This window comes from Nipponia nippon, unplaced genomic scaffold, assembly GCF_047370975.1.
Source record: "Nipponia nippon isolate SJK-2023a ecotype South Korea unplaced genomic scaffold, ASM4737097v1 scaffold_22, whole genome shotgun sequence".
Classification (NCBI taxonomy): domain Eukaryota; kingdom Metazoa; phylum Chordata; class Aves; order Pelecaniformes; family Threskiornithidae; genus Nipponia; species Nipponia nippon.
In genome coordinates, this window is record NW_028262339.1 from 3,981,959 (window position 1) to 4,006,058 (window position 24,100).

Sequence of the window (24,100 nt, forward strand, 5' to 3'; positions counted from 1 at the left end):
AACAAAGGGCATTCTAGTTCAACACAAGTCAATATAATGTTGCCAATATAATGGATAGCAAGTAATTAAAACAGCCAGTATGGCCTTTTTGAATATGTACCATTTAATAAAAAATAAAATCCGTCACTATATTGTTTTTTAAAAAGTTTCAACTGTGTGAACATATTTTTAATATCATAAGAGCATTATGGGCATAGCTACTTCTTCTAAGAGACATACACCTTTTGTCAATAGAGCAGTAAAGTTGTTAACTGCATATTTGTTGTTCTTAATGTTAAACTCATTCTGGCAGAACAATTTTGGCTTTGAGAGATATCTATTTTATCTTTGAAGCATCTTATAGAACACATAGAATACCAGGTTGGAAGGGACCTCAAGGATCATCTTGCTTTGCTTCTTTTCTGCTAATATTTCTAACACAGTGAGTGGTTTAAAAACCTGCCAGAATAAAGATTTGCAAAGAAGGATTCAAAAGGCGACATAACTTCGTTTTCCCACAAATGCAGTAAACATCTTTCTATTTGCTTTCTATGTAAAGATGGGGGAAAAAATCCACATAACAGATTTTACAATAATTTTCCTTTTTCTTATTTTTTTTCTCCAGTAAAAACATGTCTTACCAGCTGACCAATGGCAGCACAATGTTTCTTTTCCAATATAAAGCTTTTTTCCTTCTGTTCTGTTTCCGTTTTTACAGAAAAATGTGATTTACACTCCAGCAGTCACAAAGATCCTTTTTCCTACCTGTTTTGTTCTTGAATTGAGAAATATATATAAATATAATATTTCTTCCAATTCCTTTATCTTAAGTAAGTGAATCAGCATAATTAAAATAATATGTTTCAGAATGCACACCTATCAGAAAACATTACCAACTACTACCACGATAGATTGGCAAAATGGATTTTATGCTGTGCAATGACTTACCTGACTCTGCTCTTGGAGAGTTCATTTTCTGGGTAACATGACAATAAAATTGTATTAATTCTATGTACTTACTGATTTGACAGGGAAGAGACAAAGCCATGCAGAAGAACTGGATATTTGTAATTATAATAAATACAAGTACTTCTTATTTTTCCATGAAACTTTTCTTAATTTTTAAATATGCTGGTTAGCCAACACTGAAGCAAATCTACTGCACTGAGTTTCCTTGGAAGCAACGACAGGCGACACGGGAGGACTACAGAGATGCTGTTCGCCACTGTAGGGAGAAAATTCGTGCAGCCAAAGCTTGATTAGAGTTCAAGCTGGCCAGCACTGTGAAGGACAACAAAAAGGGCTTTTTTAAATATGTGAACAGCAAAAGGAGGATCAGAGATAACATTGGTCCGTTGCTTGACGAGGTTGGTCACCTCACAAATCGGGACATAGACAAAGCAGAGGCGTTTAATGCCTTCTTCACCTCTGTCTTCAACACTGATGATGGGCCCTGGCACCCCCGGAGCCCTGTGTTGGAAGACCGTGACTGGGGGGATGATAAACTCCCAGCCGACCCTGAACTTGTTCGAGACTTGCTGCTCCAGCTGGATGCGCATAAATCTATGGGGCCCAATGGGATTCATCCCAGGGTACTGAAAGAGCCGGCCGATGTCATTGCGGGACCTCTCTCCATTATTTTTCAATGGTCTTGGGATTCTGGGGAGGTCCCAGTCGACTGGACCCCAAGAAGGGTAAGAAGGAAGACCCTGGCAATTACAGGCCTGTCAGTCTCACTTCAGCATCTGGTAAAATTATGGAGAAGGTTATTCTGGGAGTTACTGAAAAACACTTGAGAGACAATGCAGTCATTGGTCATAGCCAGCATGGGTTCATGAGGGGAAAGGCCTGCTTAACTAACTTACTTAATTTCCTTTTATGACAAGGTCACCCATCTAGTTGACCAGGGGAAGCCAGTAGATGTGGGGTTTTTGGATTTTAGCAAAGCTTTTGATACTGTCTCTCACAGTATCCTTCTGGACAAAATGTCCAGCACACAGCTAGACAAGTCCATAATACGATGGGTGAACAATTGGCTGATGGGTCGGGCTCAAAGAGTTATAGAAAATGGGGTTACATCAGGCTGGCGGCCAGTCACCAGTGGGGTTCCCCAGGGCTCAATTTTAGGGCCAGAGCTCTTTAAATGTTTTTATAAATGATCTGGATGCAGGAATCAAATGTATATTAAGTAAGTTTGCTGACGATACTAAACTAGGAGGAGCTGTGGACTCCCTTGAGGGTAGAGAGGCCTTACAGAGAGATCTGGATAGACTAGAGAGCTGCACAATCACCAACCATATGAAATTTAACAAGAGCAAGTGCCAGATTCTGCACCTGGGATGGGGTAATCCTGGTTATACATACAAATTGGGGGACGAGAGGCTGGAGAGCAGCCCCGCAGAAAGAGATCTGGGGGTTTGGGTTGATGGCAAGTTGAATATGAGTCAACAGTGTGCCTTGGCAGCCAAAAGGGCCAACTGTGTCCTGGGGTGCATTGAGCACAGCATAGCTAGCCGTTTGAGGGAGGTGATTGTCCCACTCTACACTGGTGCAGCCCCACCTCGAGTATTGTGTGCAGTTTTGGGTGCTTCAATATAAGGAGGGCATCAAACTATTAGAGTGTGTCCAGAGGAGGGTGACCAAGATGGTGGAAGGCCTCGAGGGCAAGACTTATGAGGAGCAGCTGAGGTCACTTGGCTTGTTCAGCTTGGAGAAGGCTAAGGGGTGACGTCATCACAGTCTACAACTTCCTCAAGGGGGGCAGCAGAGGGAGAGGTGCTGATCTCTCTCTGGTGACGAGTGATAGGATACGAGGAAATGGAATGAAGCTGCATCAGGGGAAGTTCAGATTGGACCTTAGGAAAAGGTTCTTCACTGAGCGGGTGGTCGGTCACTGGAACAGGCACCCCAGGGAAGCGGTCACAGCACCAAGCCTGTCAGAGTTCAAGGAGTGTCTGGATGACGCTCTTCGTCATATGGTTTAGTTTTAGGTAGTCCTGCAAGTAGCAGGGAGTTGGACTCGATGATCCTCATGGGTCCCTTCCAACTTGAGATATTCTATGATTCTATGATTTACAATAATGAAGAAATTTTACCTGTCATGCCATCAAACATAGACCCACCATCAGTGATGAAGGAGTTAGTATGTGAATTATTACAGGAGCTTGACCCCTACAAATCAATGGGCCCTGACGCCATTCACCCAAGGGTGTTGAGAGAGCCGGCTGATGGCATTGCAGGGCCACTCTCCATAATCTTTAAGAAGTCGTGGAGATCGGGGGATGTCCCAGAGGACTGGAGGAAGGCGAATGTTACCCCTATCTACAAGAAGGGCTCAAGGGAGGATCTGGGTAATTATAGGCCCATCAGTCTTACTTCAGTCCCCAGGAAAGTTATGGAACGGATCCTCCTGGGGGCCATCATGAGTCAAATGAAGCACGTGATTGGGAAAAGCCAACACGGCTTCACCAAGGGCAGATCCTGCCTGACAAATCTGGTGGCCTTCTACGATAAAGTGACCTGCTCTGTTGACATGGGGAGAGCGGTGGATGTTGTCTACCTGGACTTCTCCAAGGCTTTCGATATGGTTCCCCACGGCCTCCTCCTGGAGAAAATGATGCATTATGGCCTGGACAAGTGGTCTGTGCGGTGGGTGAGGAATTGGCTGACAGGCCACACCCAAAGGGTGGTGGTAAATGGCTCTTTTTCAAACTGGCAACCCGTCACAAGTGGGGTCTCCCAGGGATCGATATTGGGCCCAACGCTATTCAGTATCTTCATAAGTGATCTGGATAACGGGATCAAGTGTAGCCTGATGAAGTTTGCAGATGACACCAAAGTGAGTGGGGAAGTAGGACTCTGGAAGGCAGAGCCACCCTGCAGGAAGATCTGGATAGGCTGGAAGAGTGGGCTAACAAGAACCTTATGAAGTTTAACAAGGACAAGTGTAAGGTCTTGCACCTGGGAAAACATAATCCAGGAGTGCAGCTCAGACTGGGATCCACCTGGCTAGAGAGCAGCTCTGTGGAAAGGGACCTGGAGGTCCTGGTGGACAGGAAGCTCAACATGAGTGAACAGTGTGCTGCTGCGGCCAAGAAGGCCAATAGGATGCTGGGTTGCATCAACAAGGGCATCACCAGCAGAGATAAAGAAGTCATTATCCCTCTCTACTCGGTGCTTGTCAGGCCACACCTGGAATACTGTGTACAGTTCTGGTCCCCATTATACAAAAAAGATGTGGACAGGCTGGAGGGGGTCCAGAGAAAGGCCACCAAGATGATCAAGGGTCTGGGAAGCCTGCCATATAAGGATAGGCTGAGAGAGCTGGGCTTGTTCAGCCTTGAGAAAAGGAGGCTTAGAGGTGTTCTCATCACCATGTACCAGTACTTAAAGGGGAGCTACAAAGAAGATGGTGACTCCCTTTTTACAAGGAGTCACATGGTGAGGACAAGGTGTAATGGGTACAAGTTACTCCCAGGGAGATTCCGATTGGACACGAGAGGTAAATTTTTCACAATGAGAACAGTCAATCATTGGAATAATCTCCCCAGGGAGACTCTGGTTGATTCTGCTACACTGGACACTTTTAAGACTCAGCTGGACATGGTGCTGAGCCATCTCGTCTAGACTGTGCTCTTGCCTAGAAAGGTTGGACCAGATGATCCTTGAGGTCCCTTCCAACCTGGTATTCTATGATTCTTTAAGCCCATATCCTAGCATAATATATGTTTGTGTGATACATTGCAAATAGAAAAAGAGAAGATTCTCTAAATATTAGACTAAAATGGGAACTTACTTAGAAATATTATAGCAAGATTTACCAAACCATGTCTGAAAAAAGTACAGTGACTACTACAATGTCATGACAGAAGTGGAATAGTTTTATTTAGAGGGGCATATTTTCCATATGGACTTGAACTGAAGCTTACTGAAGTCAATGGAAAGACTCACTTGAATTCTGAAGTTTTAAATATGGGCCTGCATGAGGTGCTTTTAGCAACTTAAAACATTCTAGATTAAATAGCTTGGTTTCTTTATTTTAGCTGTAAGCCACAACTTGTCCTAACTTTCTGTATTTGCTAATTGTCTAATTACCAAAGCAGAGTGAAATATGGGAGTTTGAGACATTTTTTAGATGTTATTTCTATGCTCAGAGAGGAAAAATAACATCTAATTGTTTAGAGCTTGCAAAGGCAATTTTGAGTAAGAATAAAATGTCCATGTAGTGAAAATAATGGTCCTTATTCTGCATGAAACAGATTGATTTACTGGAAGAATTTGTTCATGTACAAAGACAAGCTAAGGGTTAATTCTGACTTCTGTGAACCTAAATTTCCCTGCAGTTGTGATGAAGATGATCATTATTCAAAGAGTGGCGTTTACGGGAAAGTCTACTTAGGTATGGCAATTCTTTGTCTTGGAAATGCCTTCGCTAACCCTGATGGGTTTAATCCTGGAATAAATGATGCTGGTTGTGGTTGTGCTGATTGTTTTGAAGAAAACAGGATTTCACCCAATACCCTCTCAGTGACAGAGAGGACTGTTAATAGAAACAAGACTAAGGAGAGAACTATCCATCGCAAAAACTCTGTTAATGCAACTTAATGAAAACATAATAAGAAGTTGTTACGATTTTCTTCCTCCAAAACAGTATGTCACATATTCATCCAGTAAAAATGTTACAATACTTAGCAAAATTTCTTTTGTGAGCTTTTAAGTGACTCCAGTGTTTTTTCTCCAGAACTTTGTCCTAGAATATGCTATAAACATGTTGGTTTTCTGCTGAGAAAAAAAAAAAATTCCAAGCATATGACAAATGTGTTTTGGGACCAAGAAATAATGTCAGCAAATAAGTGAGAGAGCATCAGAGAGAGAGCTGGAATGAACAAATAAATGCTGGCCTGTGTTTGCTGCGTGTTCCATGGAACAAGGGTTTGCCCACTGTTCTGTGGGCAACCAACTGATGAAATTACTGACAATTAATAATAATTAGTGCTTCAGAAGTTCATTGCACAGAAGACAAAAGAAAAAGTCTATTAATTTTCCCACAGCATTTCTGACTTTGTGATATTGCACATGTACAGATGCATAGATTTAAATACACCATGTATGTTTTCTTTTAGGTCAATAAAGAATTCTTTAGTGTATATGCATGCAGAAATAGAAAAGCCAGTTTGATTCTTGTGGCCAAATTTATACTGCTGTTGAAATTTCAGCTTTTACTTGATTCTTGATTTCTTGATTTTTTACTTGATTCTTGAATTGATTTTTGAGGATTTCACATTTGTAAGTTTGATAGTGTATAAACACATTTTTGCATTAATTTTCCTATGTTTATTTTTTAAGTAAGTCTGTGGATTAAAAGAGGGGCAAGACAGAGGTTGATACATTACATCATTTCACTCGTAGTCAGTATAGTTTATGTAAAGGGTCTAAAGGATGAAGTGCTATACTCATTCTGAGTTGGTACATCAGGCTAGCATGCACCTGATATGCCAATTTTTGTCATCAACAGTATACAAGAGAGTGATGTGGCTAGTGCTTATATCCCAAACCCTGGAAAACAGATGAGCATTTGCATCTGGATCAACAGGTGGTACCTTTAGGACAATTCCCATAAAGGTTCAGATGTACACTGACTCTGTAGGCAAGGTACTTTACATGTGGAAAGCCAAAATCAAATGAAAATGTATACTTGGATATGGTATAGACTAAAATAGATTTTCAAACCACAGTATTTATATATTAACATATTCAAGATGCCAGTCCCTGGAATAAGTGTCATTTGTTCCAGTACCTTCAGGAGCACCCTCACACATGTTGAATACATCTCTGCAATGCAGCCTCTTAAACGCAAAAACAACATGCTAAAGTAAGTTTGTCTTGCAAGGCAAAATGACAGAGAAAGGAAACAGATAGTCACTCATTCTGTAACGCGCACCGTCTTGTGTAGGCACTGCGATCCACACAGTACCTTCAAATCATGTAACAGAAATCTTCCAGAAGCCCAAACCAGATGGACATATCCACTGATTGGATTGTGGGTAGGGGGAAATCTGTTTGCCTGAAACAAAGAGCTGGGTTTGGAATGACTGCCTTGAAATTCATGTTAAAACAGTCCTCGGTGAGTAAGAAAAACCTGGAAAGATTTGTTTCTACTCAAGTTAGCATTAATCAGGGGAAATAAGTGAGTAAAAGATGCTTCCCAGAAATAAAGCAAGTGTCAAAAAGAAAAATAGTTGCGCACACAAAAAATTTCAGGCTTCATAACCGGCTTCCTCCTTGATTTCTCATTCCATTCAGTAGTACTTCTGGTGATGCTTTTGGGCTTTAATTTAACATTCCAGAATTTATTTACTCTGATGAATGACTACACATTTCATAGGGTGCACTATGTCTTTTATAAAAGAGAGAAATAAAAATATAAACTAGAAGTCAGCCTGAAACCTCAGAGGTGAATTTCACCTCTGAGTAGGAGGGCTTCCTCAGGGTTCAACACCCTGTAGAAGATTTATATTGTGACCATGGGATCATCTCTGCATGCTCTTCACTTTGTAGCAGTGGGGCCCCATGCTTGCCCCAAAGAGCTGAAGGATGCACAATTGTATAGACTCAGGGCATAAGTGAATCAGAGAAGGGACAAATATTTCTCCTACAGGCTTGTTCAATAGTGGGAAAATGGTGGGGGGAAAAAGAGACATTAGCCCTGTGCCCTGGTATTGTTGCTATTTTTTTCCCCTGTGGAACTCAACTGTCTCACTGCTTTATACTTCTAAATTACTCAAGGTTTATGTGGGAGAACTGGATTTAACTGTAATTCATCAACAGGAGGAGGTTGTAGCAAGGTGGGGGCCAGTCTCTTCTCCCAAGTAACAAGCGATAGGACGAGAGGAAACGGCCTCAAGCTGCGCCAGGGGAAGTTTTGGTTGCATATTAGGAAAAACTTCTTCACCTAAAGGGTAGTCAGGCATTGGAACAGGCTGCCCAGGGAAGTGGTTGAGTCTCCATCCCTGGAGGTATTTAAAAGAAGGGTAGACGTGGTGCTCGAGGACGTAGTTTAGTGGTGGACTTGGCAGTGATAGGTTAACGGTTGGACTCGATGATCTTAAGGGTCTTTTCCAACCTTAATGATTCTATGATTCTGTTCTATGATTCTATTCTATGATTCTATGACAGTCTCCTGAGGTGTCTGACAGCAAAAAATATTTTAAGATAATGCTACAGGTTATGAACCTGGATAATTATGGATTTAAAAGTTATGATTTGAGAGGGAAGGCAGCTATGGAAACTTTTAAACGGTCTAAATATTTTGCATTTCAGGTGGAAAAGTTACAAAAATATTTGTAAAATTGATTTTTACAATGGAAGCACCAGTGGGACTTAACTACTCTGTTAATTTTGGGATGGAATCAGACAAACAATAAAAATGTGATTTTTCCCCTTTTTGCACAATAATTCCCTACCATTACTTACAATCAAGAGCTAACTGGAAGGTCTTTCCTTTTTCCTGAAAAACTTAAGAACAGCTCTTCAATGCAATTTTTTTTTAAAATACAGTATTTTGCTAATTCCATAATTGTATATTGTATACAATTACTGTTCAAATGTAAGCAAATACAATATACAATGTTCAATTTTGTTTACAAAAGTTATTGTGATATTTTCAGATGTACTTTTCTGGGTCACTTCAAACTTACTAGAAACTTTCTCGCTTCTGTTGTGCTTTGTCAAAATCAGAAGTATTCCATTTCAATATCTTATCAAACATGTTCAGTCCAAATTTTCATTATGCTTACTTACCCTAATATGAAAGCATGCTTTTTCCCTTCCCTCTCCTAGCTATCTAGTTACCGCACCTCTGTCATCATCATGGAGACCTTAACAAAAATAACTTAGAGAAACTTAATAGAATTTTCCTCCTTGTGAAGTAATCATCCCATTTGTATAGCCAGCTGTGATACTCTATCAGACACACAAACCAATTCTAATAGCCAACTGACAGCTCAAGATGTTCCCTTTTACCGCCACATTTTGACAAGCTAGAAACAGAGCTGAGGTTTTAGTACGAAGAATAAAAATGTGTCCTACTTGATAAGTCACTAAGGAGTCCCTGTTAGTGTTTCAGGGATAAACACTCTGGACAATATTAAGAAAGAATTCTATTTTTCTACAGATCATCTGACCCATTCCATTACAGTTAGAATTTTAGTTGTTTGGAATTTTAATTAGAAAATAATATTTTCATAAGAGTAGAAATTAATTCCATGGAATAAAATGCTGCTGCTTCTCTCCAGTGAAAGACTGAGATCAATCATTCTGTAAAAGTTTCTTCAGAGCTTCTATGTTTTGTATTGAAATATTCATGCTTCTCTAGAGTGTATTCTAGAATGGACTTTAAGAATAGGCTCTTATTTTCCCAGACCATGCTGATGATGGGAGCAGCATGCGTAAGCTCCACAAATATTTTATTTCTGCAGCAAAGACTTCTTATCAATGGAGAAATGGTATCTTGCTTACAGGGAATTGGAATGTTGCCACTGAATTTAGTGGAAACAGGATTTTAATCCTGATACATTTTATGGGAACTACAAGGTAATGAATGGCATTTTCTCCCAAAGCAGCTGACAAGAACTGAGAGAACATAATACCTCAAAGGATCAGAACTGGACAGAAAATGCAATACGTGTGCAAAAGAGAAAATGTAGCGGTATAAGGATTCAGTCCTGAAAATCTTGTCTACATCATTCTTACTGTTTCTTTAGTACTATTCATGGTGGTAAACACTGCACTCAGAAATAAGTGTTAGCTGGATTAGGGAACAAAATAACCTTATATTGTTCATTTTTTCCTGCAAGAATGGATTTTAAAATCTTTTAATATACACTGGATAACTTTTATATGCACTGCAGAAGCAATGTATGTTTTTTTGCTACTGGATGATTTCTAAAGCTTTCTTATTTGTACCGTGTGCAACATCCTCTTTGCTTTTTTGGGGTGGTGAATACTGAAAGCTGAAGGGAGATAGAAGCAGGTATATTTTATATTACTTTCAAAATTTAACATGCAATAATTTTTGTAGGGCCCAATTTTTAGCTGTACCAAGCAAGTCACACAATTTCTATTGATCAGCAAACCTTAAAGCAGGCTTCATTAATAAAACTTCTCTGTACTTATCCAAGAACATATCCAAATTTATAATAGCTTCTCTGTCCCTCTAGATTTTATGATAATGGGCAAAGTAGTAAGCATTAGGCATATCTTGCCCAAACAATCGATAATCTACCGTGTACATACAGACTGAGGAAAAGAGGTACATGGAAGCATCATGCATAAAATATGATACTGGGGATAGAAAAAAAAAGACCCCTTTTGGTTTTGATAGTGAAACTAGTCACACCTTTTAAAATACCCATTTGTCTTCTATTTCTTATTAATGCACTGTTTGCTTCAGTGCTACTTTCTTCTTGATTGTATGAATGATATGGAAAGGCTGGTATTTTGTAGTAGATTTACACTGCAGCTGTCCTTGTAGATATTCAAGCCTGAGCTGCTACTGGAGAAAAAAAGAAAGAGCTTGTTTAGGATGACAAGGATACAGAAAATAAATCCAAGAAAGCAACAGATTTGAAATAAAAATGTAACACCTGCCAGGCAGCTTACAGTATAAATAAGGGCTAACACCAGCAGTGGTGCAGCAAATACTGGTCTTCACACACATATGTTTAAATATCGCAACCTGAGTACAAGAAAAATTACTTCACACACGTGGTATTTCAAATTGCTTTTGGATTCAATAGCTACTCCTAGAAAGATAATGATACTCAATACAGGGGTAGTGAACAGATTCAGTCCAGAAAGCAAATAGGCTAGAAAAGGAGATTTCCTACCTTCTCCTTGGTTTGAGAGTAGAATATGGTTCTAGACAAGGATAAATATGGGGCTACTACAACCTAAGCAGTTATTTAGAATAATCTGTTTAATCATTTGCCTCCAGGCAAGCGGGTTTCACAGGTTTTCCTGAGGCAATGATTGTTGTTCTCAGGGATTTATTCTTCCCTGGAATGAACAGGTTACAAATAAACATTTTAAAATCAGCTCCCTATCCTTTTTAAAATCAACTCAAGCTCAGTAGCTTGTAATCAAGGATCAGATATAGCTTGAGGAGTGGACGGTCTCATTGCTGACTTAGAGCTCAGGCTGCAGGCATATGGCAACAGATGATCACCATTAGGGGCGTTAATCTAAGGTTAACTGCCTGAGTCAGGCTTCTGCTGGCAGGCACTGGCTACATACAGCTGTGTATACTATCATCAGCTGAACAGGAGCCAACTGAAACAATCAGTATTCTCTGCTCTGACTACCTGTCCTCCCCAGCGCAGAAGGAAAACAAGCCAATGAATGATTATTGAATTTGAAAGCACTAAAGCAAAAACATTTTGGTACTTGTATCCTCAACTGGCAAGTCAAAGAGACATTTTTTTTGCCTTTTGACAACCTATTTTTTAACCTGTGATAAGGGATCTCAAGGCATCATTCCCATAACTTCTGTCTCTTTCTGGACTGAGAGCAATAAATAGTACCCTTAGGGTTATCATTTCCCCCTTTTCCCAGTGGTGAGCAAGCAGGATGGAAAAGCATCATCTGAACAGATGGATCTGCTGGTGACCAAATGGTCCTTCTGTACTGAGGAGTGATTATAAAGCTTTAACCCTCCCTTACATAGAGAAAACTGGCAATGGAAATGGATTTAAAGGGTAGTATTCAAGTACTGAGTGAAGGAATGGAACAGAATTCAGGTATTTCTGCTGTCTAACCTGTTTAGCCCTGTTAAAGGACATGGAGATAAAGGCTATAATTCACCTGATGGCAACATTTAAGGAAAGAACTCACATTTGTACAGTTCACATTATTATCCACAGTTTTCAGGTGTGTTGACAGAGTTGCTAGCTATTCCAAACACATTCACTACAAGTTGCTTTTCTTCACATATTTCTGGAACGCTCATGTAAGGGCATAATTGAGCAAACAAGCAGAACAGCCACCTTAAATATTACCCCAGATCCCCAGTATGAGAGGTCCAAAAAGGTCTCAATTCTGAATGTGGTTTCCTGAAAGGAAGCATAGAGAGAGAAGACTGCACTGCACTACCCTGGAGAAAATTGGTTTAGGATCATCAGTGAATGCAAGTAAGATAGAGTAGAACAACAGAAATAACAGTAATGTTTTTCCAAAATGGTGGAAAATCAGGAATGTCCTTCACTACCCAGGTGAAACATATTCACTCCTAAGGGTAAGTAGAATATGTTAGTCCAGCTCAATGAGGATGCAAGTCAAAATGTAGTCATGTTAGAACAAGAGAAAGTAAATAATGATAATTAACGTTACCTTTTCCTGAAAAAAGTCTTTATTTTATTAATTAATTAATTAATTAATTCCACTGTTAACTTATCAAAGTCAATGGAATTTTATCAAAATGTAGTCTGGCTTGTTAGAACTATGCAGGCAGAGTGAATCCTACCATCCTGTTAAGAATAAGGATGTTTTGAAGGCTACTCACATAGCTTCTCTATTCAAAGTCTGTCTTTGTAATATGCTGAGGGTTCTTTGGTGGAGGGACAGGTTATATGCTATTGCTTTAAGATTTTAGAATTTCAGCTAGATGATAGAATTAGATTTATTTATTCAGTATTGTATGGTCTCAACTATACTTCAGTTGTAGACTGAATTTTATGTCTATCTAGTCTGTCCATTCCAGCAAAGAGATTAAGTTTAAGGGAAAAATAGCTGTGACACTTTATTTTTCTTTTCTTTATTTCCAAATATTTTTGACACAAACATTAGCCTCTTTATAAAATCTTTGAGCTCTCCATGGTGTAGACAGAGTACTGACTTTTCTGCTCCATGCAAAACTGAGTAGTGTTGCTAAACATTTTAGTCATGCTTACATAAAATCTCTCAGAAAGCCTAACATGAGCCCCTTGAGTTCAGGTAATGCCTCTTCTCCCTGACCTCTTCTGCCAAACAAAGGAGAAGGGGGAGGGATCCCTTAAAGGAGTAATAACCACTTTCTTTGAGCCTAATAGGAAAATATACTTGGTGTTTTAGACTGTGAAATATGCACTGGCAACCCTAAAACATAAAGCATGGTGGAGAATTTTGTAAAAGGATCCTGTACGTGCACATACATACATTGCTTGCAACAATGGGAATTGAACATCATTCAGTGAGGACACATTTGTTAGAATCTGGATGTAAACTAAACACACTAATATAAATAAATAATAAAACAAACAGAGAAAGAAGAAGGAGAGGAGAAGGATGGTAACAGCAAGACGAATGTCTGGTTGCACATCTCAGGCAATAACTCAACTTGTTAGGTAAAAGATACAAGTGATTTCAGTAATCCCTTGAAGGCACCATTATCAACTGGCAATTTGCTACAGGTACCACAGTAGTCCAAAGAGTTTAACAGCTCCAAAACTAACAAAATCAGTCAAATTCCCCTGAGGATCATAATATTTTTCTTCTGTGTAAACAGTCCTCTTACTAGGTTATGAGCCAGGTGACTCTCATTAAGTCAATCATCATGAACTGGGCTTGACCAGCAAGTAGAAAGGAGAAGGCAATCTACCATTATGTAGGCATTGAGTCTAGCCTGAGCTACTATCTTCAACACCCTGTAGCTCAAAACATAACTACTTAGATTGCTCATATAATAACTGTGGCCAGCCAGCCATTTGCAGTGGCTATAGCTGCTGGCTTCAGAAGGCAGATAAATATATTAAATCTCTATTAGAGCATTCCATCATAAAGTGCACTCAGCTGCAATACCCTGTCTTTTCTCTTAACACCTCTGAAGAGATATATGAATGCCAGCCTGCACTGTGGCATGGATGATATTGTTATTTCATTATTTGTGGCTGGACCATAATGGTCTGTAATTTATATCAGCTACTGAAAAAAGAACAATACAAATAAAGATAATCAGTAAATGCATAAGAATCACACTGCTTGTAGAACTGCTGTTGAGGGTAATTGTATACTTTCATTGCTCTTTAACACCCTGGGATGTTTAATATTGTGTCCCCTGCAGGGTGACCCTGCTTTATTTAGTACAACTAATTTCAACTGGACAAAAGCACAAGGCTACATCCACCCATGGATGGAACCTATGACATTCACATCTGAAGTACTTCAGGGTAGATTTGTCCTAAGTTATGAGAAGTGGATGCATGTTGCTCGTCCAAGTGACTACAAAACAGTTAATAACTGCTTTTTTTTTTAAAGCAAACTGTTTTTCTTTAAGCAAGCAGAAGTGAACAGCTACTTTGCATAAAATTGCAGAGATTTATACTTTCAAAAATCAGTTTTGTTTCTGATACCAGTGCACAGAAAGCCTCCCCCAACATGTTCTTTGTTCACTCAGATACTTTTTTGTTAAATAAAATATATATATAATCTCATTTAATCCCCCAAAACCCAAGATCAGATCAGAATATTTATTTGACTTCACCCTCATGAAGATAACTCTTTCGAAGTGAAAGTTGTATTTGAAAACATCATTCACACAGGATTTCCCCTTGCTTGAAGAAACATTTCTACTGCAAAATGTGGCATGAGCTGCTTTTCTTCGTGCCATGTTTTTTTGTATGATTGTTGATCTTCCACAAGGTAATAATATGAACAGGTAGATTGTTTTTTTGTAAATTCCTTCCCAGCTGAGAGGAGCTAATAGGAAAGATGAAACAGAAAAATCACAGTTCATTCTGTTTGAAGGAATTATTTTCACATAGTAAAACTCTGTACTCCTTATTAAGCTATTATTCACATTATCTTATTTTTCTGAAAGAAATAAACCTGGAGGAGGAGGAATTAATCTAGCTTGAAATAATAGATATGAAGACTCGAATTATTGGGTGGCTCTATAATTTACAAAGTTTGGCACCATGACATTATAGTGATGGGTACTTTAGATATGTAGGTAGACAGCTGGATAGATACAGGATTAGAAAGAAGCAGTTCAAACCATTCTTGCTGGATTTATTACTTCTGGCAAAAACAATGCTCCTGATGTTGAGTCCTTAGAAGCAGGCAGCATGTGGGCACAGCTTGACCTTCCAGATCAGGCAGATTAAGAACATAATATTTTCTACACAGTTAATGCTGAGATGATGTTAATTACTTAGCAGACCCTAAATCCCACAACTGATTTTTTGTCATTTTGACAGAACAAGGGAATGATATGTCCAGTATGGAAAAGCTGGCAGGGAGCTAGCTGGCAAGTTTTCAAGATAGTGTACAATTAGAAAAAACAAAACAAAACAAAAACACAAAAAGCCAGAATGTCACTTGGGCTTGTTTTCCAACCAGACCACTTCTGAAGTGTCAACCAGCAGAGAAACTGAGTTTTAATAAAATAAAGTCTGTATTGCTCATTTCTAAATGCTGATGATGACTTGAAATACCCTGCAGTGCTCTTAATGAATTCAGTGAAAGCTTTGTCTTTGGTATCAAGTGAAGCAAGGGGAGTTGGATCAAGATTTGCAGACCTGGAGGTCAAAAGTAAGGCTACTCAGTGGACTGGCATTCAAAAATACTGAGTATCTCTTAGCTGCACATGTGTTTCTATGGATGTGCATTATTTTTTTAAAAACAATGCACTAATATTGGATCTTGGAAGAAAATAGAGCTTGGAAATAGTTAACATTAATGATGGAATAACCATTTACTATTGTGTAAAAATGGTCTATAAGAAGTGCAGTGCAGCTAGTTAAATGATGCTGATTGATAGAATCTGAACTGGAGCCTTCCCTTGCATTTCTTCCTGCAGTCTTCCAGACCTAATTCTGCCTTAATATACATTTCTGAATCTAATTGTTCCTGAACATGCGGCACTCAGATTTAAAGACTGATAATAAAATACAGTCATCCCTGCACCCTGTACTAAAATATTACCTTATCACTGGAGTAAAACCATGCTGCTTTGATTAAATTATAGTCAAACACCAAACTGTCTAAAAAATGGAAATCCCAAGTAAAAAACAATGGCAAATATGAAAAATGTGAGAAAAAATGTTATGTAGATTACAAAAATAAAATAATGTAGGACAATTAAAATTGGTTGGCTTGTCTGTGGTCAGAGTACATGTGGAAGCTCTGATATGCCTGATACAGGTAGGTATTCCAAGATTTCTTGAATCATATTCTCACATTAAAATGTACTTGGCCCATAGTTTGTCATAAACAGCATGTCTGATCATGCCCAGTCCAGCAGCTCTTCAGGTAGGTTGACGGATATAAGGAAAAACTGCAGGATGAGACTTTTAGCTGTTTTGGAAGTAGTTTTAGTCTGTCGTTCTGTGCTGAGAACCTGTCTAGCCTTTGAGTATTTCTGGAATTAAAGCAAATATGAAAAAAATACACTCCAGTAATGTTAGGGTGGATATATTCAGGGAATAACTAGGCTTCCACTCTGAGAGTACCACAGTACCACATCAGCATTACATGGAAAATACCATGAATGGAGGGCAATGTTATGCCAATTCATAATCCAAAACAAAATAGCAGCAACTCCTCTGCAGAACTACTTTACAGCAGAAGTTTACCGAGCCTTGGTAACAGAGGGTTAAGCTGCAGATCTTATGGTTTTATCACAAGCCTTGCAAATTTTAGTGAGAATTCTGTCCAGATTTCTGAGCTTACATTAATACATGAGTCTCAGTGTTCATTTCTTTTAATAAGCATAGATTCCTAGACTTGTAGGGAGGTTATAGAGAGGCTTGAAAATGTAACCTGAGTGCACTCTACTGATTTAGAATACAGAAAAATTGAACAAAAGGACCCAAAAGATAATATTTTTGAACATTACATGATTTTGAGAGCCTTACCCAGAGTTTTAGATTCTTGAGGATAGCAACATTAGCATTGTAATTTGTTGCAGTGTACTACATGTCAAAATACTTCCAGTTAAGGAAAGTGACTTTAAAACACTTAAAAATAATTATTTTTATCATACCCATATAATTTAGGCATCATATGAAATAGGAACTCAAACAATATTATGTGGAAAAAGAATATTTCTTCAGCACCTAAGCAGTTCTTCCATTTTACCCATTAAAAAAAGCATGTTGTAAAACAGAAAATGTAAAGAAATGAGCACCCTTAACAGGAAGCCAAGGTGCTGCTCATCAAAAGTTGATGATTGGAAGAGAGGAAAATTGTTTTCCCGCCCCAGAAAATATTCCTTAAAACTAGTAATATTTTTATATAGACATAAGCTTGAAACTTGAGGGTGGGGAGGACAGAAGTATCATCTGTGGGAACAAAACTGGAGAGAGGTTATCCCACAACATACAAGAGCAAGCAAGTAAGAGCAGATCTGAATTGAGCAAAAGGTCTTCAACCTGAGTTTCCCTCATTACAGTTAAATGCTCTGATCACTAGCTATGTGCATCTGTGGCAGAAAAGGTCAGGGATTCTCTAAATAATTGAACAGAGACATAGGGCCAGAAAATTAGAAGAGATGATTCATTGGTCCAATGATTAAAACATTCAGCTTGGGTACAGATGATCTAGTCTGTATTATGACTCAGGCAGTCAATGAAGCTGCGGAACCTGGAAGTCCAAAACAAGTACATGAGGCAGAGGATAGCAAAAACTTCTGGGGGCCTCAGGAGGTAAGCAACACCCACCACAGCAACTTGAAGAGGCCAGGGCTGAAGAGGCAGCAGCAGAATGACACAGGCTTAGTGCTCGGATGTGGGAGACCAAGGTTTAAATATCCATTTTGAATCCAAAGTCACAGGGGAGAGTTACCCAGTTTCTTAGGAGGTGTCTTTTCCCCTTGAGTTACTTTAGGGTGATGTCCTCTGTATGAAATCTGTTGTGACAAATGTCTGAATCTGTCCCACAAAAAAGCTTTGATTTTAATGACTTCATATTTTCATGCTTTAAGAGATCCCTGTTTTCAGATATATATATACAAGCAGCTCCATTTAGGTTAAAAGCAGTGTTTTGTATATTCTATTATTGTTGTTGTTATTATTATTATTATTGTTGTTGTTGTTGTTGTTGTTGTTGTTGTTGTTGTTGTTATTATTATTTCCTCTTCCTCTGCTCTCCTATTAAAACTGTCTTTATCTCAACCCATGAGTTTTACTTTTTTTTCCCCAATTCTCTCCCCCATCCCACCAGGGGCGAGGGGAGGGTGAGTGAGGAGCTGTGTGGTGCTTAGTTGCCGACTGGGGTTAAACCACAACAGATGCTCATATCTTGTTATTCCAGATCTCTTAAAACTAAATTATAGCATAAAAATTGGATAAACTATGAAATGTTCATATAGGTAGCCCATTTTCCCAGTTACAAGCCTCTTACTAATCACTAATGCAAAAATTGTGAAGGGTAAATGGCATCCTGCAGGAAACAGGAAAAGAGCAGCAAGGAGGCCTTTCTTCTCAAAGCAGCACCTTTTTATTGGTTTCAGCAGGAAAAAAAAAAAGGAAATAAAACATATATTTATACACAAATATAAATTGTAATATATGTATGTACGTATGTGTGTATATATACATAGATGTGTTGAATTTTTTGGTGACAGAGACCAGAGCCAGACACTGTGAGGCTCAGAAGAGCAGTGGAGAGTTCAGAGCTTGGAGCAGCTGAATTCATCTGGTGAGGCCAGAGCAACCCAACAGCAACAAGAACAAATGGTCATAGAAATCAGAACCCAGCCCTCAGCAATATTCAGCATAAGCAAACATCAGTGACCATGGGGAAGACCGCTTCTTTCCTTGCCTGGACAGTCTTTATTAATATTAACTTGGAAGATAACATTAATCTGTTTATTTAGGCTTGGTAACCAGTGAGTGGAACAATGAATTGGGTCAGAGAGCATGAATCTGTTTGTATAAGCTTGCAAACATTGTACTATTACTGGAGGTTATGTATGGTATTACTATTGATGAATCAGAATGAAGGCTTACACATTCAAATAATATGATGCTAAGCACAGTGGCAATTCCTGTGCTACCTCCTGCTGCTCAAAGAAAAGGTTTAGCATGGGCCTGTCTCAGGATCTTTAGCCAAGTGCATGGTCCTGTCACCTCACAACGTTTTCTGCATATAGTGCTAATGCTTCTCATTTTCTTCCATGCAAATAGAAAAGACACATAATTACAGTGTTAATTACAGTTTTGTAGATTACTAGCAAAATAACAAAGCAAGGAGTAATAGAGATAAAATCTGAATAAGAGCGTTGAAAGCAAGCCGGAATGATTTAGAAAGGGATGCTTAATTTCCCTACAGTCTAGAGGTTAGTACATTCCCCTTGGAAAGAGGAAGCCAAAATCAATTCTAAGGACAACTTTTATATTTCATTCAATGACTATTTGATGGAAAATACATAAGTGGCTGCTGGGGTATAGGCTAAGGCCAAGTTTTTCTTAGCCACTACAGTGGGATTGTGTTCACGCTTAGGTTTGTTTTCATGGCTCAGTTCAATCTTTTGCTCATGTATTTGTTTCATTCTTTGTCTAAAAGCAGAGAGGAACACTTTCAACAGAAGGGGCTGAGAATTCCTTTATTCTTTATCATTATAGCCTATAGTTATAGTGCTGATTTTTTTCTAGAGATGGAAGATGTAAGCTTGAATTTTCTGAGGCAGAGGAAGCAACTGAACACAGGTCTTCCCCAGTCAATATGTTATCCACTCAATTATTGTACAAAGAGTAGGAAGGATTTCTTCTTGCAGTGCTACTTGAAAGGAATGTGATAGACAGCCTTGCATTTTGTACAGAATCAAGTGATGGAGAAAGCTGAAGCACAGACTGAGCCACTCTGAGCCCCCAAGGTTCCCAAGGAAAGCACAAAGCAGTTCATTAGTTCTGATGAAGCATAGCACAAAATAGAATCAAAGAATCATAGAATCATAGAATAGTTTGGACTGGAAGAGACCTTTAAAGGTCATCTAGTCCATCCCCCCTGCAACGAGACATCTTCAAATAGATCAGATTACTCAGAGCCCCGTCCAACCTGACCTTGAGTGTTGCCAGAGATGGGGCATCTACCACCTCTCTGGGCAACCCGTTCCAGTGTTTCACCACCCTCATCGTGAAAAATTTCTTCCTTATATCTAGTCTGAATCTACCCTCTTTTAGTTTAAAACCATTACCCCTTGTCCTATCGCTACAGGCCCTACTAAAAAGTCTGTCCCCATCTTATAAGCCCCCTTTAAGTATTGAAAGGCTGCAATAAGGTCTCCCCGCAGCCTTCTCTTCTCCAGGCTGAATAACCTCAGCTCTCTCAGCCTTTCCTCATAGCAGAGGTGTTCCATCCCTCTGATCATTTTTGTGGCCCTTCTCCAACAGGTCCATGTCTTTCTTGTACTGAGGAACCCAGAGCGGGATGCAGAACTCCAAGTGGGGTCTCACCAGAGCAGAGTAGAGGGGCAGAATCACCTCCCTTAACCTGCTGGCCATGCTTCTTTTGATGCAGCCCAGGATACGGTTAGCTTTCTGGGCCGCGAGAGCACATTGCCGGCTCATGTCCAGCTTTTCATCTATCAGTACCCCCAAGTCCATCTCCTCAGGGCTGCTCTCAATCCCTTCATCCCCCAGCCTGTATTGATGCCAGGGGTATTCCCCAACCCAGGTGCAGGACCTTGCACTTGGCCTTGTTGAACCTCATGAGATTCACACGGGCCCACTTCTTGAGCTTGTCCAGGTCCCTCTGGATGGCATCCCGTCCCTCAGGCGTGTCAACTGCACCACTCAGATTGGTGTCATCTGCAAACTTGCTGAGGGTGCACTCAATCCCACTATGTCATTGATGAAGATATTGAACAGCACTGGCCCCAGTACGGACCCCTGAGGGACACCACTCGTCACTGATCTCCATCTGGACATCGAGCCATTGACCACTACCCTCTGGATGCGACCATCCAACCAATTAGCTATCCACCAAACAGTCCGCCCATCAAATCCATATCCTTCCAATTTAGAGAGAAGGATGTTGTGGGGGACCGTGTCAAAGGCCTTAGAGAAGTCCAGATAGATGACATCCGTAGCTCTTCTCCTGTCCACTGATGTAGTCACTCCATCATAAAAGGCCACTAGGTTGGTCAGGCAGGACTTGCCCTTGGTGAAGCCATGCTGGCTGTCTTGAATCACCTCCCTGTCCTCCATGTGCCTTAGCATAGCTTCTAGGAGGATCTGTTCCATGATCTTCCCAGGCACAGAGGTGAGGCTGACAGGTCGGTAGTTCCCAGGGTCCTCCTTTCTACCCTTTTTAAAAATGGGTGCAATGTTTCCCTTTTTCCAGTCCCCAGGGACTTCGCCTGACTGCGTGACTTTTCAAATATCATGGCGAGTGGCTTGGCAACTACACCAGCCAATTCCCCCAGGACTCTGGGATGCATCTCATCGGGACCCATAGACTTATGTACATTCAGGTTCCTCAGGTGGTCGCGAACCTGATCTTCAATCATATCAGTCCCTCTTCAATATTCAGGTCTGGCTTATCTTCAAAGGACTGCCTAGATCGAAAAGGCAGCTTTACAGGTAGAAGCATTTGGGTGAACAGGAAAGTTTGGTTCTTTCTGTATGACCATCTATAACAGAATGAGAGTGTGAGTCTGGAGTCATTACAGTCCTACACAGGTCCTTCTTACGCAGACAACTCTTAGGGCTCTGGGTCAGATTTCTTTTGATTTTTTCTTTGCTTTTTCTATGATCAAGAAGATCTGATCACTGGGCTCTTCCAGTCTTATTCATACATGTTCTTTCCTATCGATAGCTTCCTGTGGTTACAAGTGTCTTTATTTAGGGAGAGCTCCCGAGTTTTTCAGTATGAACAGCTTTTTATGGTTTTCCTTTTATTTTCTGTTAAAATAGAGTAATCCAGACAAGTTTGCTGAGAACCAGTTTGATTGTTATAACTTATTATACGTCTATTACATTCAAACAAGGTGGCAAGGTGTTTAATACAGTATATACAAAGACATGTCTTAGTCCTGCCACAAGACTGATGGATAAGGGTGATCTTTCCTCTAAGACTCTATACCTACAGTTATCTCCAAAAGAGAAAACAGCATACCAACCTCTTCTAATAACTAGAATCATTATTATCAACCAGCACTCCTTGCACATTTCTATCTTCCCTCAATCTTCTAGTTTTGTTCTCAAATCATGGCCATATCCAGCTGTGAACCTTGTTTTGAGAATTGCTTAATTTAGTTTGAATGAGATCAGTTTGATGAAAATTGCTTTAGGTTTAGAAGCATTTTTGTTAATCACAGAAGTCGTAAGTTCCTATTGTAGCTATATGCACATAATTAATTGTGGGTTTGCATTATTTTAAAGCTGACCTAATTGTTTCCTACTTCCACTGCAAATTGTGAAAGTATCATAACAAAAAGAAAGAGAGGTGTTACTCTGGGCTCCAGGAGGCTTCAGTATGAATGGAAATATCATCCAGCTGTATTCACTGTCTTCCACATTAGTATTGATACCCCAGAGTACTGCAGAGTCTTTTAGGCTTTTTGCATTCATATGTGAACCAAAGACCTCTGTAAGCTCTTAAGCAAGCGTGTAACATGCATGTGCTACAGCTGACCCACATCATGTATTTCTGTGACTTTTCCAACTTTCAGACTCACTAAAATCTAATGACCTCTAGCCCTTTTGAGTGTAGAGGCAATCCATTCTTAGTTGGAAGATTATCACCCATGTAGTGATGCCCACCTGAATCTGAAGATAGCATGAAACAGTGGCTCAGAGATGTGACTTTTACTAGCCTTGAGGATGCGTTAGCCTTACAGCACAACCTTTACACTTCAGTGTCACCATAATTGTTGAATGACTGTTCATTTTGTGCCTAGACTGGCCTGGGAGTAAATTCTGGGTTGAAGAATTAAAAATTTTTACATGGAGGGAAATTTTTCTTAAAAAGGAGACACAAAATCATAGAAGGAAAAGGAGAGGATAGGAAAGAAAAAAAATGAAAAAAGGTCCCAAAAGAAGTTTTGGGCGAGTGGCTTGGCAACTACACCAGCCAATTCCCTCAGGACTCTGGGATGCATCTCGTCAGGTCCCATAGACTTATGCATGTTCAGGTTCCTCAGGTGGACACGAACCTGATCTTCTCTTACAGTGGGAGGGACTTTGCTCCCCCAGTCCCTGTCTTGCGGTCCATCCACTCGAGAGGTGTGGGAAAAGAGGTTGCTGGTGAAAATTTAGGCAAAAAAGTTGTTGAGTACCTCAGCCTTCTCCTTGCCCGTTGTTACCAGTTTGCCAGTCGTGTTCATCTGTGGTGGGCAACCCTGGCTGGATGCCAGGTGCCCACCAAAGCCGCTCTGTCACTCCTCCTCCTCATCTGGACAGAGGAGAGAAAATATAACGGAAGGCTTGTGGGTCAAGATAAGGACAGTTTAATGAAAGCAGAAGCAAAGGCCACACATGGAAAAGCAAAAGGAAAACAAAAAGATTTTATTCTCTACTTCCCATCAGCGGCGATGTCCAGACACCCCCCAGGAAGCAGGGCCCTAGCATGCGCAGCGGTTGCTCTGGGGGACAAATGCCATAAAATAATGAATGCCCCCCCACTTCCTTCTCCTTTCTCCTAGCTTTTATTACTTAGCGGATGTCATATGGTATGGAATATCCCTTTGGTCAGCCTGGGTCAGCTGTCCTGGCTATGTCCCCTCCCAAGAGACAGCCTTGATGCTGCTCGAGCACCACTCAGCAGCAGCCAAAACACTGGTGTATTATCAACACCCTTCCAGCTATCAATACAAAGCACAGCACTATGAGGGCTGCTATGGGGAAAATTAACTCCATCTCAGATGGACCCAATACAACCTCCACCCCTTATTCCATACCATTTGCGTCATGCTCAGGTCCCACATAGTTTAATACATGTATATATATATCTTCTAACCATCCCATTGTATTTAATTCTCATTACTGAAATCCCTTCTTACCAACACTTACAACTTATACTACATACTTAAACCACCTTTATACCCAACATACAGATTTATATATTCTCATTAAGTACTGTCCTCTGTCCTTTAACAGATAGATATTACTCTCCTGTTCCATGGGCATCCTCCACTCCCCCAGGTTAT